Here is a 12,074-nt window from a genome sequence, read left to right on the forward strand (position 1 = left end):
GCCTACCTTAAAAATTTTTAAATAGACTTATTTTTAGAGCAGTTTATGTTTATCGAAAAATTGTATAGAAAGTACAGAGTTCCCACATTACCTTCCCACATATACAGTTTCTTCTCTTATTAACATCTTGCATTGGTATGATACATTTGTTGTAATTGATGAACCAATGTTGATACATTATTATTAACTTAAGGCCATAGTTTACATTAGGGTTAGCTCTTTTTGTTGTGTAGTCCTGTGGGCTTTGACAGACACATAGTGCCCATTGGAGTGTCATTGGGAATAGGTTCATTGCTCTAAAAATGCCTTGTGCTCCACTTGTTTATTCCTCCCCACACCCCTCATACTGCCTGCCTTTTTATACCTCTGCTCAGTGCTTACAGTGGTCCCAAATAACTTGTGAGTTTCCAGACATAAACAGTTTTTCAGAGCATATATAGTCATATAAAATTTGTAATGGCTTTTTTTTTTTAATGCACTATGGGTTTAAAAAAATGAGATTAAATAAAAATGACAATAAACATATTTAAAAAAATGAATGCTGTTTAAAAAAGTCTATGTCTGTCTATGTAGCACCTGCCATTGTCAGGCCACTGTCTTTGTTGCTGTGGTTTGGGTGATTTTATTTGCTTCTGTAATTTTGCCAGCGCATGATTGGGTAGTGCAGCATATTCACGCTGTTGGGCAAGATGAATCTTTGATGAGTCATATAGCTTGATCCGAATGGTAGTTTTTGGTAGGGACAGGTATTTTTTAATGAATAATATGAACTCTGTGGTGCTAAAATATCAATTTTAATTTAATTTTCAAAACTAGAGGTATAGTAATCTCAGAAACTCTTCTGTATTGACACATACCTGCCTCTTCCCCCTCTACTATCAAAAGCATTTACAGTTCTGTGTATTTTAATCTTAAAGGTGTTAGTCATTTCATTTTAAACTCCTACCTCAAATAAATGTTGTACCTACAAAAAAACAAAAAAACCAAGCCCGTTGCTGTTGAGTCGATTCTGACTCATACCGACCCTATGGGACAGAGTAGAACTGCCCCATAGGGTTTCCAAGGTTGTAATCTTTAAAGCAGACTGCCACATCTTTTTCCTGCAGAGCGGCTGGTGAGTTCGAACTGCCAGCCTTCCGGTTAGCAGCCAAGTGCTTAACCACTGTGCAACCAGGGCTCCACATTGTACCTACCCAAACCAAAAAACAAAACCCATTGCCGTTGAGTTGATTCTGAGGACAGAGTACAGCTGCCCCACAGGGTTTCCAAGGAGCAGCTGATGGATTCGAACTGCAGACCTTTTAGTTAGCAGCCGAGCTGTTAACCACTGTGCCACCAGGGCTCCATTGTACCTACAGAATCCCATTATTGTCGCCTTCCAAAGGAGCTGACATTACCAGTCCTTAGGTTGACAAATTCTCATCAACTTTTGTGGAAATTTTGGCTGCAGAAGGAGTAAAAGTCAAAGAAAGGCCATAGACAGATGGATTTCAGTTTCAAGATGACATCAAGCCTTTCTTCTGGCATTTTTTAACATTCCAAATGAGTAAGGGATGGAGATGCTGAAAGATCTTACTGTAAAATGAGTAATTAAGATATTGTATATCATAGTAGCATATAGTAGCATGCTATTAAACAGTTATATGGGCTCAGATATTGTAGCAGATTGGCAATGAAAACAGTAAGTGTCTTTTATGCTGAATTCAATTCATAAATAACATTAGATACTTAACATATTGTTGATTGATCAAAAACCGTTTGGACCTGGGTATATATTTTTAGCATTAAAAAATTGGAATTGAAAGATAATTGGGTTACAAACTCTTGGGTTGAAGCAAGGGTTCTGGGTAAGAATTTGGCAAAAGCTTATTTGCATAAAAATGCTTGCATTTTTGTATGACTAGGGCATGATTTTTTCATGGATGCATATTATATAAAAATTACTGACTTACTAAAGTTTCTGATTGATTCATTTAATCCCCTCCCCCCTCCTGCTTCTTTTAAATGGTAGAGGTTCTCTTTTGGAGAGTAGTTTCAAGTAACTTCTGAGAATGAAGTCTTTGTAACTTGATGCTGTTCAACAACATAACTATTGTTGTACGTTCCTGTCAGGAAAAGATAGTCATTGCAATACTTTTATTGTATGGCCTCTTAATGTGACAAGGATTTTTATTAAGAATTCTTTTTTTTTAAAGTACTTTTGAAAGTGTCCCTATCCTCGTCAACCAAGAATTGCAGTGGTTTTAAAAAGATTTAAATAAATTTTGACCATTTCACTCACTGTATGGACAAAAGTCTGATTTTTAACAAAGGTTTTGAAATTCTTGTGTTTTAGATTTTCAGTAAAATGAAGTAGGAATAGAAATTAAGAAAGAAGTGACATCTCATTGGACCTAGGATATATACAGTGCTTTGGAGAATGAGGATATGCAGTCTTAAATGTTAGGGTTAAAGAACTAATTGTTCTAAAGATATTTGCTCATAGTCTTAGAAAAAGATGACAAACATGCAAAATGGATAAATGTATTCCTTTGTACTTTTACCACCTACATTTTTAAACTACAGCAACTCTAATTTCTCTGGAAAGGTCAGAGGTTTCAGACAGAAAGCTTTGTAATTCTTCAAAGAGAGACATTTTCAGTTTTGCTATATAAAGACAGATTATGCATAGCTTTTACTTTATTTACAATTGAGACTTGGAGGTACTGGGAGGGGGTGTTGAATAAGTGAAGCCATGCCATGAGACAGCAGAATTTCTGGACGGAAACATAGTTTGGAGAGAAATATAGATTCACATATTTGGCCCTTTACTACCAAATCACCTTGTTTAAAAATGAGGATTAAAGTAGCTTTAATGATTCATTTTGCTTTGTAACAGAGCATTCTGTTCTGGTTCCACTATTATTTATGGAGTTGGAGATATTTATCTTCTTTTCCAGACCTTTTTCTCAGATCTTTTGCTCATTTACCATAGGAACCTCTACCTGTTTTAAAATAAGCCATTAAAGATGGAGCTTTTACTGCTCTTCTTAGAAAATATTTTCCACATTTTGGTGGGGGGAACCCGTGAGGAACCCAACACATTTCCAGCCTGTTAAACACTTCCATAAAATCATTTATGGTTGCTAAATTTTCAGTTGTATCCATATTGTAAATCAAGAATGATATTCCCTAGGTAGCTTCAAGACTAGGATACATATTGTCGAGGTAATTTGAGTCAGATTCTGCCTAGAAATAAGAGAATTTGTTATAAACTTTTCAAACACTTGAGCAGTTCAAGGAGTTTGCTTTTCTGGGTGTCATTTCTTAGGATTGACTTTGCTGGATTTTCTGAATTGTGGATATGGGTTTCTGTGGTTTTATGTGGGTTTCTTTGTTTTAATTTTGTTTTCCTTTTGGACTTCTCCAAGCTTTGTAGAATTTTTCACTTTGGGTGGTGGAGGGAGCAGAGACTGTAGATGACTTTTGTTGTGGGTTGCTCCTGTTAGTCAGGAAACAGGTTTAGGGAGTGTTAGTAATCACCCATAGTCAAGAGTAAGTGGCAAAGCCAGTATTCAAGCCAAATCCATCAGATCCCAGACTTGTGCTTTTAACCTCAACTATACTTGAATTATCTTTTCTTATGCATTATTTTAATAGCTCTTCATATACACCTTAAATTTTAGGTGGGGGAACTTTTATTATTGCCTTGATGTAGGTTGCAGAAACAGAGTCAGAGATGGGCTGAGTCACTTGTCCAAGGTTACATGGTTGTTCAGTGGTTAGGATTCATAACTAGGTTGAACCCTTCTGTGGCCTGTTTTTTTTCTCTAATGTGTTCCTCAGTATATCAGACTCCCTAAGCTCTGCTTCTGAATTTATGGATGGGCTAAAAAGTTTTCCTTGTGTGTACATAATTACGCTGAAAGCCACTGTTTTCTCTGAAGTTTAAAATCTGTAGGAAACTAGAGCTTTTTCTGTTTTGATATTAGATTTAGAGTTTCATACCTTGAAGGAAACTTAGAAGCCCAAACCTTCATTTTACAGGTGAGGAAACTGAATCCATGCATCCCAGGAGCTATGGAGCTGAAAAAATTCTTGTATAAATTGGACAACAGTTGTAGCCTGTTATCACTTGCATCAAGGTGATTGCTCTTTGGTTGGTGTTGGCATAGAAGATCTATTTTGGCTTGCCTTTATCAATAAATTCTGCCATGTTGTCTGCAGTTCAGTTCAGCAAACATGTTTTGAGTTAGTATGTACTAGGCTCCGAGCTAGATTCCAAAGACACAAAAATGAAGAAAATACTGAGATGAGTTGATGCTATCCTATATGTGATTTCCTAAGAAATCAAGATGTAAAAGCTTTTGTTGTTTTTAAAAGTAGAGCCCTTCCAACTAATATCCTGTATGAAGTTTTAAACATTTACAGAACCAGTTGTTTGTATTGCTTTTTTACTGCACAATTGGTGTATCTTGAGGAATTCTGTCATTTAATTATATTTCTATTGAGTGTTAAATTTTGAACTTTCTGTATAAAAAACATTCTATCTATGTAAACATAAAATCCAAGAGGACACAGAATAGGGTGCAGCTGGTTTTTATTATTTAATACTTCACTGTAGTATGTTTTCTTTTAAAAAAGTTGGTGGTGCACAGAAAAGTTCAATTTCTTTTTTTAAGGGCATCCTTCTAGTAATGCTGAAATATGAAACCAGTAGAGTTATAGGAAAACTAAGCAGCAGGAAAATGGGGGAGTGAAAAACAGAAAGGAAGGAAAGACCTTCGAGAGCAACTCATGGTGAACTCATTTGGCAGTTGGTAATAGTTCCTAAAACATGGCCAAGTCCCAGTAGTGTAGCCACATCAATTCCCTATTTTATTCCCTCTGGGAAGCAAGTTAGCAACAAGGGCAGATTAATTTATAAGCAAGGTACCCATGGGCTTACATTAAGCAAGGTATGCATGGGCTTACTTATGTATTCTTACTAATCTGTAGTACACAGTTTCACATGGGTTTGTGGTGAAAAACAGGTGAAATTTTGCACTGCAGATTAGTAAGTAAGCACAAATAAGCCCGAGAGTACCTTGCTTGTTGAGTAATCCGTCCTTGTTAGCAATCTTGAGACTTTTACACTGAAGTGGATTTTAAGATGTCCAAGGTTTCAAGCTGCTTTGCCTTTCTTTCTCTTGTTAAAACAAAACAGATATGTATTACGTTCGGACAGAAAGCTTGTAAGAGGTTGTATGTGTGAGTGTGTTAAGGAGGCAGCTGTGAGGGTCTTTTGGGAAAGTGTGTACAGGTGGTGATAGGAAAGAGAAGAACTATTGCATGTCTGATAAATAAAATACAAAACAAGTACAACAACAAAAGTCTGGTGGTCCCAAACAGTCTATACTGGGATTTTTTGTTCTCTGTTATAGTTGCTTGTTGTTTAATCTGAAAGTGAAATCTGCTTCTGCAGCCACTAATATGTGTGTATAGAGCACAGAACAAATGATCTGTTCTGTAATTATTTTCAAACAGCAGAAAATGTGTGTGTAACATTTAGAATGGCATGGGATTGTCATAGAAACTCATTCTCAACACTGTAAATAAAAATGGTTGGGGATTAGTCACAGTAACATGTGGGACATCATGAAACTTAAGACAGATTTCTTTTGTTTTATAGTCAGTAAGAGAAGTGAAGTAAACTTGATATAGTTCATGGGATGTTAGCAGTTCAGCTCTTTTTCAGGGAAAGAGAAGACCAGGTTGTCTTCCAATTAAATCAGCCATCTGTATATAAATATCAGAATTTACCTGATGCTTTTAGCAGTAGCTAATGTTTCATTCATTTTAAGAGTGTCTTCTTTTCAAATAATGAAAATCTAAAAAGTTTGAAAATTGCTCTGTTTTTGCTGGTAGTCTTTAGATTCACCCTCCCCCCCCCCACCTTATTTTCTTGTAGTCTTGAGTGGCATTTTTACAGTTCCGTCCTTGTCCTGTTTTCTTTAACCTCCCAGTTTTGTCTTGTAATATGAATAAAACTAAATACTTCAATGATAAAGAACCATCAGCAATGCTATATATTTTAAAATATATATTTTTGGGTTAGAATTGTGAATCCACATTAATGCCATTTACATACTTTTCTGTTTTTTCATCTATTATTGAGAAGAAAATTGTTTCAGAGTGTTCTCATTCTCTCTTTGACCGACATCTGGATAAAGGATTGCTTGTCTTTAAATTTGGTATTAATCCCCAATTGCATGTTCCCACCAGGGTGATGTTTCGATAAACTCTTATGCGTCAGCCTTAGTTCTTTGATTTCTTGAACTTTCAGGGGTAGGAACTGAAGTCTGAGAAGCAGTTTCAGGATTTAAGAAATTTAGTGTTGTGGAATGACTTGTACTTTTGACAAGGCCCCGTTAACAATGCTGTGCATTACTAAATGTTCTTATTGTGTCAAGAGAATAGTTACAGTATTTAAGTAAAGGTAAGGTATATTTAGAGAAATACAGGATAACTAAAGTGGATGCATTTCCTTTCTGGGTTAACCAGTGAACACTTGAGAGTGCCTATGCAGAGACACAAACATTTTGGTGTTCAGAAGAATCAGGGACTCCCTGTCTTTCCTATCTGTCTCCTGTAAGTCTCTACCTAAATTTTTACTGTAGTGTATGGATAGAGAGCCCTGGTGGTGCAAAAGGTTAGTTAAATGCTGAGCTGCTAACTGAATGGTTAGTAGTTTGAACCCACCCAGTGGCTCCATGGAAGAAAGAGCTGGTGATCTGCTTCCGTAAAGATTACAGCCTAGAAAACCCTGTGGGGCAGTTCTGCTGTGTCACATGACGTCACTATGAGTCGAAATCTACTGGACAGCACACAGCAACAACAACAGTATATGCATATATGTTTTTGTTCTTTTCCTCATGCTATTTCTTCTGCTTGAAATGCCCTTACCCACCTTTACTTGGTTAGCTTTACTTGTACTTTAAGACTCAGCTGTAACATCATTTCCTCAAGGAAACCTTTTCACCCCAAGATTGGGCTAAAGGCTCCTTCTCTGTGTTCCTGTAATATCCTGTTAACACTTTATTAGTCCTCACCATTAGCACTTCCTGTGTTGTAATAAAATTATCTGTCTACATCTGTCTTGCAAATTGGGCTGTGATTTCTCTGTGAGCAGGGACGAAGTCCTATCAGTTTTTGTGTATCCTACACAGGTATGTGCTCAGTAGCTCTGTTGACCTGGTGACTAGCTGGAGAATCTGTTGAACAAAACAAAAACTTGAGAGGCTAAGTAACATATAAAATAGTTTTTGAGTGTTCATCTCAGGACTGAATTAAAGCCTTTTTTTTTTTTTTTTTGGTCAGAATTATTTTCCCATTTCGTGTAAACTGTTTCTGTTTCTCCACCAAAATCATTAGTTTTGTATTAAACCAAAGGAGCTACTGACATGTGAATAATTTTAATTCTGAAAATAAAGGTTTGGTGATGCTAGACTTATTTATAGAAAACTATTTAGGCTATTTGTTTTTCTCTCCACAATCCTCATCTTGGCTTATATCTAACTGTTTACATAGAAAAGATGATTTGGGATGAAGGAGTAATGTAGCCATTGCTCCAGCTTATATGTGAAAAAATCGTCTTTCCAGCAGCAGTCATTTTTCAGGTACCTACTGTGTTCTGCGGATCCTGCTAGGTGGGGAAATACAGAATTTTAGTTTCATGCTGTTTGAATTTAGCAGCATCTGGCTGTTTGTAAAGCATACAGTCTTGATTAAAATTGGAGCCTTCAGTGTGGACGCTCACATTTTGTATTGGTTTTGAATCACGTACTGTCTTACTCTGTAGGGAAAGGGCCTGTCAGTCATATCCTTATCTCTAGTGAGCATTTGTAGGATTGTACGTGTGCCCCCACTTAACAGGGTATATTTTGGCGTGGTTACTTACCCTAAGTTGGGAGAGGCGAAAGGCAGTAGTAGTAAAAAAGTTATAGATGAGGATTAAGGTGTTGGGCCGAATTGCATATGGTGAACTCATAAGTTCCTTCTCCTATCCAATACTCTACTCTCATTAAAACTGTTAGACCAATTTCATTAGCTCCAGAATATACCAGCATTTGTAAATCTTCTTTGTTTAATTGGAGACCTATTGATTGTAGGTAACGTAAGCCTCTCTAAGGGAAACAGGACCCAACTGAAGATAAGACTTTCTTCCCCCCAGCACATACAGCATTCATGATTTTATTTCTCTAGGCATGTTCATTATCAAAACCATTCCACTGCAGACTTTCCCATCAAGTGTTTCCGCCTGGCCCATTTTCGTATCTAAAAGCGCCTACTGGTTTCAGCAAAGAATAATAAAAGGATTTTTGACAGAATATACATTTCTTTTTTTACTGAAACCTTGGAAACAATAAACAGGAACTCAGAAAATCATATGAAAACCAATTTGTTTTAAGGAGACTGAGAAAAGTCTTCTTTTGTGCTTTCATAGAATGCTAAAAGGAACCAAATTCTGGCCATATTCTTTGGTGAGCAATAACCAAAAATACTGCAGTGGGCAATGAAAAATGGAATGGAATTTTTTTCACCTACATTCTAATTGGATCTCACAGCTGCAAAGAGGATAGTGTACCAGCCTGAGCATGGCAAAGTACAAGGAATGGGATTTTCCTGGTGTGCTTCATAGGATTGGGACATCTTATTATTGTGAATGTTTAAATTAATGAGACCTGGGATCATTTAAATTTTCTACTGTATCTTCTTGCAATTCAGTGATTCTTTTTGCAAGGTAAGATCCAGGTCTGCTTATAAGGTAATCAGAACCTGAGAAGGAGAGATATTGGTTTAGATGTAGATTTTCATACAGTAACTAAAAAATTATATTTAAATGACATTAAACTGGTCAGCTATTGAAGACATTAATGGCTCTGTTTTTCCTTTCTTAAAATTATACTCAGAAATTAGGTTTAACCTGAATTAGGAAGCACTCTGATTTTTTATTCCTTAAACTATTATTGATCTCCAAACAAGCTATTTTGTTGGTGAAATTGTATCATTTTGGGTAAAATTCATTCTTTTCTAAATTTATAGTTTTGTTGATGAATTCATTTAGCAGTGACTTCATGGCTTTATTGTAGCATTCTGTTTGTTTGGTGTGACTGGTCAAACACAGCTCAGGTTGTGAGAAGTAAATGTTTAGATGGTCATTTAGTAGAGAGATCATGACTGTAGAGAGTAACTTTATATCATCGGCTATAATGCTTATCAATGAAATTCTAACTCATTTAATTATTATTTAATTCTCTGATCATATTTTTGTATCTGAGAGAAGATGATCGCCTTCATTCTGGCGAAGTGTGGGTGGACAGACAGTGCTATTTTCATTTTTGAAGTCAGCATACCTGGGAAGACATTTTGAAGTAGAACACCTTTTTAGGATTTGTTGTTGTTAGTTGTCAGAGGGTCCATTTCAACACATGTAATGAAGTGAACACCACTGAGCCTGCTACCCTGTCCAAGAATGAGAACATAACTAATACCCTGCATTTACTTGTGTGTTCCTCTCTCCTCCAGTCACACTGATTCTCCTCATTATCCTTACTGTTGCGTTTAACATTATGCTCCTACACAAAAAAAGTTTCATCACATATATGTGTACTTAGTACATGGCTTAGTTTGCTTGTTTTTAAGTTTTGTAAAAATGATATATTTTATGTATATGTGTACGCACACACATGCACGCACATACACATATATAGTTCTGGGAATTGCTTTTTTCCCCTAATGTTGCTGCATATACTATAATTTATTCTTGTTTTTTGTTGTATAATATTTCACTGTGTGATAGATCTATGTGATGTTTCTAGTTTTTGCTATTAGCGAATGGTGCTTATGAACTGTAATGTGTCTATGATACCAGGGGTGTAAGAGTTTGTTTTGGATATGTATCTAGGTGTGGAATTGCTGAATTATAGGGCATTTAAATGGTAGATTATTTCAAAAAGATAGTGTTATTTTATTTTACCAAGTAGTACCCATTTACACTATCAGTAGCAGTATACGAATGGTTCTATTAGTCTACATTCTCTCCAACACTTGCCATTGCCAAAATTTTTACTTTTTGCCAATCTAGTGGCTATAAAATGTTATTTCATTATGGTCTTAATGTGCAATTCTGATTTGATTATTAATGAGATTGAATATCTTTTCATTTATTTATGAGTCATTATATTTCCTTTTCTGTGAAATACATGTTTGTGTCTTTTACTCATTTTTCTTTTTTCCTATGTGGTTGCTTGTCTTTTTGTTATTGATTTGTAGGAGCTCTTTATGTAACCTGGATTCTAATCCTTTGCTCATTTTGTGTTTGCATCTTTTTGTAGTTTGTGGATTGCCTTTTCACTTTCTTTATAGTGTATCTTTTGATGGACAAAAATTCTTAATTTTAATATAGTAAAATTTATTAATCCTTTGTTTTATAGCTAGTGCTTTTGTGTCTTGTTTAAGATGAACTTTTCTACTTCAAGCTTAGATATATTCTGTCTTACATATTTTTATATATCTTTAAAGTGTTCATCCCATATTTACGTTTGTATTCCATTTGGGTTTTTTCATGTATGTGATGTGGGTAGGGATCCAGTTCCATTTTTTTCTATATGAACAGTTGTCACTGCATCATTTGTTGAATAGGTTCTCTTTTCCCCAAAATGATCTTCAGCGCCACCTCTGTCATCAAGTTTACATATTTGTGTGGGTCTGTTTCTGGATTCTTTATTCTGTTCCACTGATCATTTGTCAATCCTGTATTAATATTATTTCAGTTACTAAGCCATTATGGTGAGTTTTGATATCTTATAAGGCAAATTTTCCCCATCTCTCTCTCTCTCTTTTTTTTTTTTTTTAGGAGTGTTTTGAATTATTTTTGGTTCTTTTCTATTCCATATATTTTTTAGAATCAACTTGTCACTTTTCATGAAAAGTCCTGTTGGGATTTTATTTGTAAGTGTACTAAATCGATATAGATAATTTTGGAAGGAATTTACTATCAAATCTATCATACTATCTATGAACATGGTATGTCTCTCCATTTTTTTTTAGAGTTTATATTTCAATAAATTGAATTATTTTTCATTCAGCTCTTAAACACTTTGTGAAGCTGCTTATGTAAATTGTTTTTAAAGTATATTTTCTAACTGTATATTTCTAGTATAGAAACGTAGTTAATTTTTGTATTGTGATCTGATATCCAGTCATATTTACAGTCAATAATTTGCCTATAAATTATTTTGCATTTACTGTATAGATAATTACACCAAATACAAACAATGCCATTTTCATTTATACTATTCCAATTCTTAGGGCTTTATTGTCCTTACCTTTCTCACTGTGCTGGCCAGGTACTGAATTGAACTGTGATGGTTGTCATCCTTGACTTTTTTCCTTGGTTTCCTATTTATTTTTCACTTACGAATGGAACCGAGCTAATATCCTACTATATTTAAATATTCACTAGTCATATTTTAATCAGAGAAAGGGCAAGGCTTTAACAACTTTGGTTAATTCTTCCCCTGTTTTTCTTACTAGGTTTGGTCTATGTCACCAATAATTGAAACCTCAAATTCTCCTGGCAGATTACTTCATGTCAGGTGCCTTAGTACACATTAATTGTTGGGTGAATGGTGCTTTTTAAGACTGTAGTTATCTAAAATTGCAAAATAAGGGGCTCATTTGCAGTACTAATTATTTTAGGTATTTTGGTGAAGAGAAGTACCCTATTTTGTATTGACTTGAAATTCTTTGATAACTATGGTATGTAGATCAGTCTCTGAGGTTTATATTTGAACTGTAGAATCCATAGGTATCATTTTTCACTATCTAAAATGCCTAATTTGGATGGGTTTACTTTTTTTTCCTTTTCTCATGTAATTTTCGTTAAGACTTGAATTGATTACTCCTAATCTTGTGAGCTGACTGCAGGAAGACAACTATTAAAAGTAGAAAGCTATTAAGCAGTCAGGGGTTTATTATGCTTTAGTGTTTTGTTTAAGTCTGTTCTTAATTGGTTGATTAATGTACCCGAAGTCCTTTTCCCCCCTCCATCT

The 12,074-nt window shown here is 35.2% G+C and overlaps 1 protein-coding gene and 1 long non-coding RNA gene across 4 annotated transcripts in view; both read left to right on the forward strand.

The window, feature by feature from the left end:
• Positions 1 to 12,074, forward strand: part of NFIA (nuclear factor I A) — a 406,515-nt gene that overhangs the window by 14,099 nt on the left and 380,342 nt on the right. The window lies entirely within an intron of this gene.
• The window catches only part of LOC111820430 (uncharacterized), a 30,819-nt gene continuing 20,043 nt past the window's right edge, over positions 1,299 to 12,074 (forward strand). The window contains exon 1 of the long non-coding RNA XR_002823978.1: positions 1,299 to 4,124. This is a non-coding gene — a long non-coding RNA (uncharacterized LOC111820430). The remainder of the gene's footprint in view (positions 4,125 to 12,074) is intronic.

The sequence above is a fragment of the Trichechus manatus genome, unplaced genomic scaffold (assembly GCF_000243295.1).
Source record: "Trichechus manatus latirostris isolate Lorelei unplaced genomic scaffold, TriManLat1.0 scaffold00003, whole genome shotgun sequence".
NCBI lineage: Eukaryota > Metazoa > Chordata > Mammalia > Sirenia > Trichechidae > Trichechus > Trichechus manatus.